We start from the raw sequence: 12,108 nt of genomic DNA, 5'->3' as shown, positions 1-12,108 counted from the left end.
AGCGTGGAAGTAGCGTAAATCTGCAGCCGTTTGAGCCTTTCCTGTGAAGTCTGTCTGAAGGAATTCGTTTTGTCAGGCCTGGTTTGGGCGAGTTGGATAAATGAGAAGTTGGACAACCTTTCACCATAAAATCTCTTCTGCTGAGAGAAGGTGAAGAGAGAGAAATGTCTCGTGGAAAGACACACCCATAGGAAAATATAATCACAAATGAGATCTCTTTATTGTCTTGATTGTTTCTCATAGACAACAATATCATTAAATGCAGAGCAATTGAGACATTTGTTAAGATTATGTTCACATTATGTGCACATTTTGCTGTTTTTTTTAACTCATGGTTGGGTAATATATGTATAAACCGATCAGGGTGTAAACATAAACCAACAAATTGTCTGTATTTTACCCAAACATTGGTGGAAATAACCCAGCATTTTGTGTGTGTGTGTCTCTTGTAGTGCTTTACAACAGATCTCTTCAAGGTCAAATGAGATTTCAATATAAACTCAACATTTCTCATAAATTCTTCAAATTGACTGAATTATCTGAGCTATGCTACCCACATTACTTTTATTTGTGTCTGTTTTTATTACTCTTAGGGAATTTTACGGAAAAACATCTGAGACTCGTTCTGCCACCCTACCAGACGGGCTCAGGTGAAAACCAATGCGAAAGAGAGAAAGTTTGAGTTTGGACGGCTGGTGGCACGATATCCCGTATCTCCCCTTTCAAGATGGCAGTAAATTATCGTTGCGTGCATTGACCCTAAATTCCATCTGTGCCTGTTGGAATCCCCCACTTTGTACCCTGCTATGGTTTATGACTTTACCAAGACACTCCTTATGAGTTCTCGCTCACACGGATCATTCGCTGATATACAGTGAAGTATATTTTGTATATCCAGTGGATTGGAGGAATGTTATTTACAGTACACGGACGGATGGAGGGTCTCATTGGTTTATAATTGTTAACCAAGAACATTTGCGAGCACTCACACAAACAATCCATAGTCATTTCTATTCCCATGACAACAAACATTCATCATAGTTCTGGTAAAAGTATGCTCAGCAGCACATGGTCAGGTCCAGAGCCCAGATGTCCTTTATTCTCAGAGAGGATAACATGATCCCCCTCCACAACCCCCTGTATTTGGAGAGACACTATAAATGACATTATGAACTCATTGTAAGCTGTAATTAATTACAGGTGGGGGATCCCTGCAGGAGAAGCTGTGGGGTATATGACACACCGACTGCACCCAGCATCACCTGTTGGACCCATGCTGGGCTTGTTTTCCCGTTGGTAACCAGGTTAGTTTCTCTCAGTGGTGTGTAATGGCCACTGTGGAACCGGATAGGTGCTGGACACATCAACACATTAGAGAACGGAAACAGTGGCTGTCATGCTGGTGTCTGTGCTGTATGAGTTTTCCTCTATGTGCTCTGGCTGTTGTACAGATTTTAACAGTAAATCTGTTCACAGCTGAATGTGCTTAACATAACATTTCCTCTTACACTAAATTCAATTAAAGACACATAAACTATGAAAACACGCCGGTCTTACGGTGGCGTACATATTTCTGCCCTGTTTTTACTACTACTTGTGTGATCATTTTAAAGTGCTTGGAATGAGCGTATCATTTTCAGACTACTTTTAGGTGTGAAATATGAAATATTGTGATAAAATTGTGTTTCCTCCATTAGCGATGTATTTATAATCATTCATGTTATTGATAATAGTAATATATATTTATGCATCTGGAAGATGATTTAACCATTTTTATGTTGTTTTCAAATAGAAATAAGTAATCCTTAAAACAAGGTTAATTGGAGATTAAAAAAATAAAAATATTTTGAATTGTTTTGAGATAAAATAACTTTAAGCTTTTCTTTTTGTTCGAATGATTAATGTACCAAAGTTTAAAGGGGTTCATGGTTAAAATAAGAAACGTATTTTTATTAAGATTTATTATGAAAACCTAACTTGATTAAAGATAGGAAGAGTTCATTTGCAAAAACAGATACCTCCGTTTTTATTTTATTTTTAAAAATCATGTTTTTTTTATTGTGCACTCCGCAAGATCAATCAAACTGCAGTTGGGTTGTTTCGATTAAGTAATAATAACTCAAAAGAAAATACAGTTAACTAAAAACACAATAAAACATGATAATATAATATAAAAACATGATTTGGGGATTTTTTAAAAACCCCAGAGTTATCTGTTTTTGCAAATAAACTCTTCATATATTCTTTGAAAAGTCTTATTAGCTTCTTGCATCTATCTTCCTCAAATGTACCCTTTTATTGATATTAAGATGATTTAATATATTTTTTATTTTGTCTTGTTTTTCACAAAGATTTTCTAGCAAACATTTGGCTCTATTGCAAAACATAAACTTCCAAATGTTACCAATGCTGCTAACCATATATGTGACCCTGGACAACAAAACCTTATGGGTCAATTTTTCGAAATTGAGATTTTTACATAATCTGAAAGATGAGTAAATGGCTGAGATACAACCGTTTAAAACTCAGGAATCTGAGAGCGAAAAAAATCCAAATATTGAGAAAATTGCCTTTGAAGTTGTTAATCAGGGTCACTGTGGCAGACCATCCACTCACAAAAATAAAAGTTTTGATATATTTAAGGTAGGAAATTTACAAAATATCTTCATCCTTGTACTAGAAATGAATTATAGGATTACTAAAAACCGTATTTTCTTTTTAGCTATTAAAACTGGGTGTGTTACATAAAAACAGAAAAACTAAAAATGTTCCTGTGCTACTTAAGACTGGTTTTGTGATCCAGGGTCACATATTTGAAAATTATTTAGACCTCCATGGCCAGTAAAGCACCACCCCTCCCATACATTCACCCAAAACAGGAAGCACACGGGAGACTAAACACCACTGGATACCACTGGCCAACCAAACACAACAGGTGGCCTTGTGGGAAAACCAACGAATGCCTGTTACGTCCACCCAGGGTGCCAAATTTACGAGCATCTATTTAGAATGTAAGTGTGTGTACTCAAGAAAACAATAGCACTGAATTCACCAAAGAGGCCAAACATCAAAAAGGCCTCATTAAATGTAGACTAGCAAAAAGATGTAAGAAACACTGGAAGAAAATATTGCTAAATTATGACCTTGTATAAACATTGTATGAATAGAGCTGTCAAACGATTATTCGATTAATCGTGACATCCAGAATAAAAGTGTATGTTTACATAATACAGTCTAATGTGCATATTAATTTTGTATAAATAAACACTTACATGCATATATTTAAGAAAAATATAAAAATGAATAAATGTTAATAAATAATTTAAACTATTGGTAAATATGAATGAATACATTGAAATATTTTCTAAATATACCTGTATATATATGTCACAGAAACAGTAGGCTCTCTCAACACTACCACACCCAGCTCACAATCTCCAGAGTTCTGATCACTTGCACCTGCAATCAATCATCAGCCTCACTACTAAAAACTCACTCTCACCTTCAGTCATTGACTACATTTATATGGTAAATCTAATTAGTAATCTAATTATTTGCCTTATTCTGAGTAAGACGATAGTGGATTCCCAAGCCTTCCAAGTTGTCCACGTCCTCACCGCACTGCACTTCCTCACCTGCACTCCCCCGGATTCACCAGCCCACCGTCCACGATCTCCTGCAACACAAGGACAGTACTATATCCCTTCATCAGTCAATATCTAATGCTCAGTACTTGCCTGTCATTCTCTTGTGTGTTGAATAAACACACGAGAGGTAAATTGAACGGCGAGAGGTAAGTTGAAGCTCTTACCTCTCACCGTCTTAGTGGTTCTGTTACAATATATGTACGTTTTTGTCACTAAAAAAATATGCACAGTACACAGACATATGTAAACACAAACTTTTATTCTGGATGCGATTTTCACTTTAAATCGTTTGACAGCCTTAATATGAAATAATAATAAATATTACCTCCATTCCAATAAAATGGCTAGTACACAAAGTCTTTGTTTTGTGCAAACTTCGGTTCATTTCTTCATATGAAAGTGTTAAAAAGACTATGAAAAAACAACATCATTTCAAAGCAATTTGTAACTATATGCGCTGAATCTCATTCCTACATTTTGGTACAATCTACTTTCTTACGTGACAATTTAGAAAAAAGACTTCAAAGATTTCATTCCAGAAGGTGCCATACAGAAATCTTTTATCTGAATAATCACTGACTAGTCACACCTCAATTTATGTAGAATATATTCAGATTAAATAAACCGATTCCCAGACTAAAACATCTACAGAAACCCTAAAAAAAAACCTAAAGCGTGTTTCTCTTGACCCCAAGGGCTTGGTTTCTCTCTCTGAGGCGCAAAGGAAACGATCCCTACCCTGAGTCACCTCTTTATGTATCCCTTCCCTCAGCAGGGTCCTCTGCAATGTTCTCAACGATTTCAGTAAACCGGTGTGAATAGTTCTCTTGTGGGATATTTTGGTAAAAAGTGATTTTCTGTCTCTCTCTTCCTATTTTTCACAGTGCTCTCGTTTATTAGCTGTCTGGAAAAGCAAGCATTTTTTGCAACCTGCAATCTGGTTTAAAAGAAGCATTTGGATATTGAGTGTGGTGGATCAGGTGATGTTTTATCACAGCAGAACGTTCTCTCTTTCATCATTAACCTGATATTATGGATCGCAGAAAACGTCCTGAACTCTTGACCTGTTTGTTGCTTGTATCGATCCAGCTTTACCACCTTTAGTTCCTGATGTGAAACCATTAACATCCTGAATCAGTCAATGACAGCGTCTAGCAACCCTTCACATGCTGAGAATCTCTCTCTAAAGTTCATATCACACGATAAACAAATTCACGATGAAAGAAGATGCATGCCACAGCTATCCTTTACACCCAACCTGACCACGCAGATGGTGTAAAGGCCCTTTGGCAACTCTGAGAAATAAAAACCTCCCTCTACACTTTCTCACGATCAGATCTTCTCACGAGAACCACCGTCCTGCCACAACTTACATCGACTCCTTATGTTTCTTCTACTCCCTCACCAAATGATCAAGACATGATAGGCCGACATCAAAATGATGACAGACCTTTAGAACAAGTGCAACAGAGAAACAGGCACCGCTACCTCCCTCCCGCTCTTCTCCTTATCCATATCTCTCCCAAAATCCCAACATTCTTCACGCCTAACTTTTAGAAAGCATTTCTCGGCACTCTATCTGCGTGACCCTAAAACCCTTTAAAAACATGAAGGTTTCATTTAAATGGTCCATACGACTCATCGGAATATGGAACAATCTCATATTTCGTGAAGTGGTTGTGTTCTTTTTCAAGCTTGACAGCCCTGTTTCTCATTCACTTTCATTAAATGAAAAAGTATGGTTCGTGTATAATTTTCATAAATTACCTTTTTGTTTCACAGAAAAAATGTCATACAAAATTGCAAGGACATGGGTAAGTAAATAATTATATAAATTGAGTAATTAATTATTTAAATCTTTGGACGAGCAAATCTATCAAAACAAAAAAGAGGGATGTGTTATAATGGTCACTACGCCCCTGCCCACAATGCAATGCTCTTCATGCACTGAAATGATTTCATGGCCAAAGCATTAATGAGATGATGTCATCTCTCAGTTCCCCTCCCCACGAAATCAGTTACTTGAGTTTTCCGCTGACATCACCGTGCACAATTCGTGTCAGGCAAGGCCCCTGAGTTCCCACATGCACTCTGGCCCTGTAAATAGGAGAGTGTTGAGCTAATTTAAAGTGCACACTGCAGAGGCAACAGATGTATTAGTCAGGAACGTGAGGCAATGTGTTTTTGCTGAAAACAGGGTCATACCTGTGAAAGGCCACAACTCAGAGCTCAAGGAATGCTGGGATATTAACCCATTGAAAGAAGGAAACGACTTTCTGACACGTTTGCCTATAAATATCTATCGAATCTCATTTAATAACAATGCTTTATTTTTTATAAGGTAATGAAGCATAACATGTTGGTAAAACTTTTTTGAAGTCAACATAGAATGGCATTCAGATGGAATAGTTTATCCAATGACCAAAATTAAAAAGTCTGTCATTAATTACTGTCATGGCTTGTTATAGTGGTCACTCATGAAAAGTGCTATTAAAAAAAATATATATTTTTTTAAATCATTCAAAGTTTCACTTTTGCATGAATTATTCCTGTAATGTCATTGCCCCTGCTGAACTTAAAGGAAAGTAACTTTTGCATAAAACATTAATTGACCGTAACACAACACACTGCTCTACAGAGCATGTTTCGTAAATACGTTATCTCCTTCGGCAAAGAAGCGAAAACATGACGACATCTTAGCTCTGTGTCAGCCACCGTAGTGCTTCGAAACGAAGCGAACAATGGAATGAGCCGTTGGTTGCAATTCGTAACATCACCACTTAATGCCGCTAAAGTTCATACACTGGACCTTTAAAGCCATGTTTTTACAGCTAGGGGGTCTGAAAATCTTCCACGGATTAGAGCAGTGTTTTATGAGGTCTGCCTCTAGAAGACCATAAAAGGCAAGGGGCACCACATCCACGCTACTGCAACTAATTACATACCTCTCTCATCTTTCATCTGAATGATGTCATCAAGTCCCCCGTGTTGGGCGACCAACAGCAGAGTGAGCTCTCAATGATATGTCTCATGGGAGCCACTTTAAAATGAGGGATTATGTCTAAATTACCTTTGTCATTTATTCACGTGAGTGGACAAGTAAGCTTTTTCTACATCACACAGTTTAATTTAAGAGTTGTGAACATCTTTGCTTTCTTCTGTAAGTGAAGATGTCATTTATTAGGTCATGTAAAAACTATTTGGAAGAGATTTCAGCGGTATTGTTTTCAAAAGGCGCTCCGGCACCACACGCGTTTACATATCTGTGTTGTCAGAACGATGGGAGGCACTGAGAGTGGCGAAAAACTACAAAGAGAAAGATGGCAGGGAATAAAGATGAGAATGGATATGTGAGGCAACGTTTTTCTCAACCAGTGAGAAATGGTTAGAAGGGAAGATCCCTTCCCAGCACGGTCATTTACACAAGAATTTACACATTTGGAGCATAGCAGGCATAGCCCTGTGAACATTTAAGACTGCAGTTTACATAGAGAAAAAGAGGGCAGATAAAGTGTGTGTGTGTGTGTGCGTGCGTGTGTGCGTGCGTGCGTGCGTGAGTGCGTGTGTGTGCGTGTGGACCTGGTAAACCCCACGGTATGGTGACAAAATGTCCCCACAAAGATGGCAATATCCATAATCCTTCTCTTTGTGAGGACATTTTTGGGTCCCCATGAGGAAAGAAGCTTATAAATCATATAGAAAATCAAAAATAGCAGAAAGTTTTCTGTGAGGGTTAGGTTTAGGGGTAGGGGATTGAATATTTAGTTTGTACAATATGAAAACCTTTACATCTATGGAATGTCCCCTTAAAAGATGGAAACACAACATAAAATAAACAAAAAATCATCATTTAAAGAACATTATGTGAAAATATAACAATGATATTGCTTTGACCGACTAGCTCACATTTGTATGACACAATTGATTTTTAAGACTTTAGCTACGCTATTTGTCACACATCTCATGTGGCGAAAAATTATTTTGAGGCTGTAAATTGTTTGTATTTTATGATTATAAAATTATTCTGTTATGACATTTCTGTCAATAAATTACAGACATACTCTACATATTGTACCAATAAAAGTTTTAGAGCTACAGTTCACTGTTTATTTAATGTTACATCATATGATTTCATCATCTGGGTGTGTTCATTGTTTGATTCATAGCTTCCTCTATAAATGTGAAAGTACAGAAAATTAATATCTACTTAAAAAGGGATGTCCCATACCACAGTTTCCTTAAACTGCTGCCTTTGGTTGCTAGGTGGATATTTCTAGACAAATATAAGGCATAAAGAGGAACGAAGGATTTAACTCAATCAGCCATTTTTAAATGGGCATAATCTGCTATTGAAGTGAACATGTTGCCTTGACCACAACGAACAGCGACGCAACAAGTACTTGTTAGCTGCTGTTTACAAAATGAGTCACCCGCATGCTCAGGGCACATTGCATGAAAAACCGAGATGTCTCCACTCACTGCTATTTTTTCAGCTGTCATGGCACCCTTTGTGTTTTTTACTCACATGGGTTCTTGTATGTTACTTGGACAAGAACACAAAGCTGCTTCCGTTACTATAGGAAAGATTTTTGGCCTTACAGGAAAACACTGAAAGGAAAATTACATTTCGATTTATGTTATGAAAGGAAACACATGTGCCAAATTGAGCTGGCTGTGCGAAACGATGCCACCATGATGCCCGGCTGTTGTGACCGTTGCCATGAGGCTGATTATTTATTTACTGGCCCAAGTTAAAAGAGCTTTAACTTGNATCATATGATTTCATCATCTGGGTGTGTTCATTGTTTGATTCATAGCTTCCTCTATAAATGTGAAAGTACAGAAAATTAATATCTACTTAAAAAGGGATGTCCCATACCACAGTTTCCTTAAACTGCTGCCTTTGGTTGCTAGGTGGATATTTCTAGACAAATATAAGGCATAAAGAGGAACGAAGGATTTAACTCAATCAGCCATTTTTAAATGGGCATAATCTGCTATTGAAGTGAACATGTTGCCTTGACCACAACGAACAGCGACGCAACAAGTACTTGTTAGCTGCTGTTTACAAAATGAGTCACCCGCATGCTCAGGGCACATTGCATGAAAAACCGAGATGTCTCCACTCACTGCTATTTTTTCAGCTGTCATGGCACCCTTTGTGTTTTTTACTCACATGGGTTCTTGTATGTTACTTGGACAAGAACACAAAGCTGCTTCCGTTACTATAGGAAAGATTTTTGGCCTTACAGGAAAACACTGAAAGGAAAATTACATTTCGATTTATGTTATGAAAGGAAACACATGTGCCAAATTGAGCTGGCTGTGCGAAACGATGCCACCATGATGCCCGGCTGTTGTGACCGTTGCCATGAGGCTGATTATTTATTTACTGGCCCAAGTTAAAAGAGCTTTAACTTGTCCATATATTATTTTGATCCTTGCATATGGCTAATGTCCCTTAAAGTAAGTCTAAGGAAGTTGTTTGTGCATTTCATCATCTGCCCAATGCTCATTTGCTTAGAAAAGTAATTCTCCAACAAGCGGCGTAAATTGAATAATTCATAGCACAAACAAGTTTGAGTCGGATACGCTCCAAAATGTACAAGTAATACTATATACACTAGAAGTTTAGAACTAAACACATAAATCACCAACACTGAATTTCTTTTTCTGTGATAAACCATTTTCCATTTGCCAACCAGCATCTATTTGCCAAGTTCCTAACTTGCTCATTCATTTTACAACTGCATAAAACTGCTACTTTCAATTCTTGAGTCACATTTAACAGCTCTGCATTTCTCCTCACATTTTGAGCTTTCCTCCATTCATTGTGTTCCAGATGGAGGTGTTAAATCTGTTCTGAGTTGATCTATTGGAACTTAGCACGCTGCTGTCAATGGGAGATTGTGTGTCGCAACCTTTGTAAGCACCACAGAATTCCTTCAGGCTGGAGTTATGAAGGAAATCTTTGTAGCCCATCAGCTCTAGTGACGGCGAGCTGGCAATGAACGGGCATCACCAGCAGGCATGACTGTTTTAAATGTGAGGCTGAGCTCTTTTGAGAGATTTTAAAACAATTTCCTTCAAATCATCTTGGGAAATTCAAAAGTCGTCGTGATGTGCTGTACATGAAGTGCCAGAGCGTGTGTCTGTATTTATATTACACATTTACTTCTAGTCATTTAGCAGACGCTTTTATCCAAAGCGACTTACAAATGAGGTAAACATTTGTATTACACAGAATACGTTTCTGGCCTGACAGAATGAAGGTTTCGTCCAGTCAGGGAATCACCCACATTGCATTGAGAAATAACAGAACTGATTCCCCATTGAAGTGTTTTAAGATCCTGTGTAGATTCAGAGCTGCTTTCTGATTCATATTTCACTCATACTCTTGCTTTCGTCACTTGTTGTTTGTCACACTAAAAGCACTTGGGCTATTGTGTTCCAAACACGTTCTTCATCTTATCTACAAAAACCTGTTACTAAGTGTTCTTATTCACAATATTCAACCTTGTTTAGCAAATACACGTTAAAACTGAGGCATTTCCTATAGTTGCCTTGTATAGCACAGTCATTGGTTTCTTACGCTATCTGCATTCCTTCAGCTCTTCCGGCCTTTGGAAACGCAACACAATAGTGAAGCCGAGACAGGAAGTGTTGAATGACTGACACATCTGCCAACTTATGTCTCAGATCTCAGATCCTTGCTACTAACAGGGATGCAATATGTATGTACAGTATATTGGACATTAGCATCATATGTACAGTATAAAAGGTGTCAGCTATACTGAAGGTTTACTCTTTAAATTTGGAGTAAAACATAAAGATATCTTAGCTAAAAGACTTATGGTCATTTTTTCCACCACCTTATAAACAGGAAGACAATGTGGACAGACAAGACCCCTGAGATATTTGGCATTTGGTAACTGTACCCACCAAGCAGTTTCCTCCAATTCAAGGGATGCAGGAAAATGTTATTGTTTTCCATGCAAGGGATTAAGTGATTTTGAAAAGATGGTAGAAATATTATTAGTGGTAGTCAAAACAGATACAACACAGACTTAATAGTTTGTTAATGTCCTGTCAAGATTGCTATGTGTATTGTCTATTGTTTCTGTAAATGTTGTGCAAATATGGTATGTCATGCAAAGCAAATTTCAGACTTGTCTGACAATAAAGTATAATATCATATCATATCATCAATAAACTGCAGTAGATGCTGGTTGATTTTTTACAATGTTTAATGGACACTGGCTTTTGCAGAATCCCCCCACCATACCCTTTGCTAAAATTAAATCTAAAAGTGTGGCAAACAATGGCATTCGTAAGAAAGCTGGTGAAAGTACAATGTTCAAAAATAAATACTTTTTTACTGTTAGCACACAGTCCCCACTGCAAAAAGGGATACATTTTGAGTCAAATAACTTTTGTCATTTTCAGTAAACATTTTCTTTCCAATAAAAATAAAAGCAGCACATTTTAGATTAAACATTTTAAAGGAATAGAGTCTAATGGATTTAATGGTTTGCCCATAATGGGAATTCAACAGAGACTATATTGGTCTCTGAGGGTCTCTACTGGTAATGTGTTTGTTTTTGGTGGGACTTTATCTGGAGGAAACATTTTCTTTCCAATAAATATAAAAGCAGCACATATAGATTTTTTATTTGTTTAATAGAGTCTAATGGATTTAATGGTTTGCCCATAACTGAACAGAGACTATAATGGTCTCTGAGGGTCTCTACTGGTAATGTGTTGGTTTTTGGTGGGACTTTATCTGGAGGATGGGAACCAATAGCAGACCATTAAATCCTAGTTTAAGACCTAAAACACACTACATAAAGGAATTTTGTAATGGTTTTAATGATAAACAGCGTGGTGTGACGTTTTAAAATGTGTGTCACGTGATATTATCAGAACGCACCAGTGCTCTCAAAGTCTGAATGAATTTATTTTTCAGATCTACAATGGAGTATTTTTGGTTTCAATAGCAAGAGCAAACACGTTGAACAAGACTAAAATAAAAATTACTCACGTAGTTTACGGTTTGTGTCTGAGGAAGAAAAGCAGATTTTCTCTGGATGAATGCCCGAGGCTAAAACATCTGTTAAGGTTTTGTTTGTAACCGCTCCATCTATGAGACAGTTTCGCCCTCTACTGGTCGTTTGCCTTAACTCGACTTTATGCGGTGATGCACAGACTGACCGGTGTATGACATCACAGCACCGCGAGATATTCGACAGCTCACAGATTTCGAATCGCTTTTGCGGTATTTTGATGCCATACGCCGAACAGTCTGCGCAGCGCCGCATGAAGTAGAGTTTCTATTCTTCATTCTTTGAATTTGACACGTGTAGTTTTGCAATAGTACCATTTTATTATCTCAGTACTAAAGCTTCCAACAAATTGTTCTTTGAAAGAAAAGCTCCGAGTTCAAAACAAGGTAAACTCTGTT

The sequence above is a fragment of the Triplophysa rosa genome, linkage group LG21 (assembly GCF_024868665.1).
Source record: "Triplophysa rosa linkage group LG21, Trosa_1v2, whole genome shotgun sequence".
NCBI lineage: Eukaryota > Metazoa > Chordata > Actinopteri > Cypriniformes > Nemacheilidae > Triplophysa > Triplophysa rosa.
The sequence above is the reverse complement of the archived record's forward strand: the minus strand, read 5'-3'. Positions refer to the sequence as shown.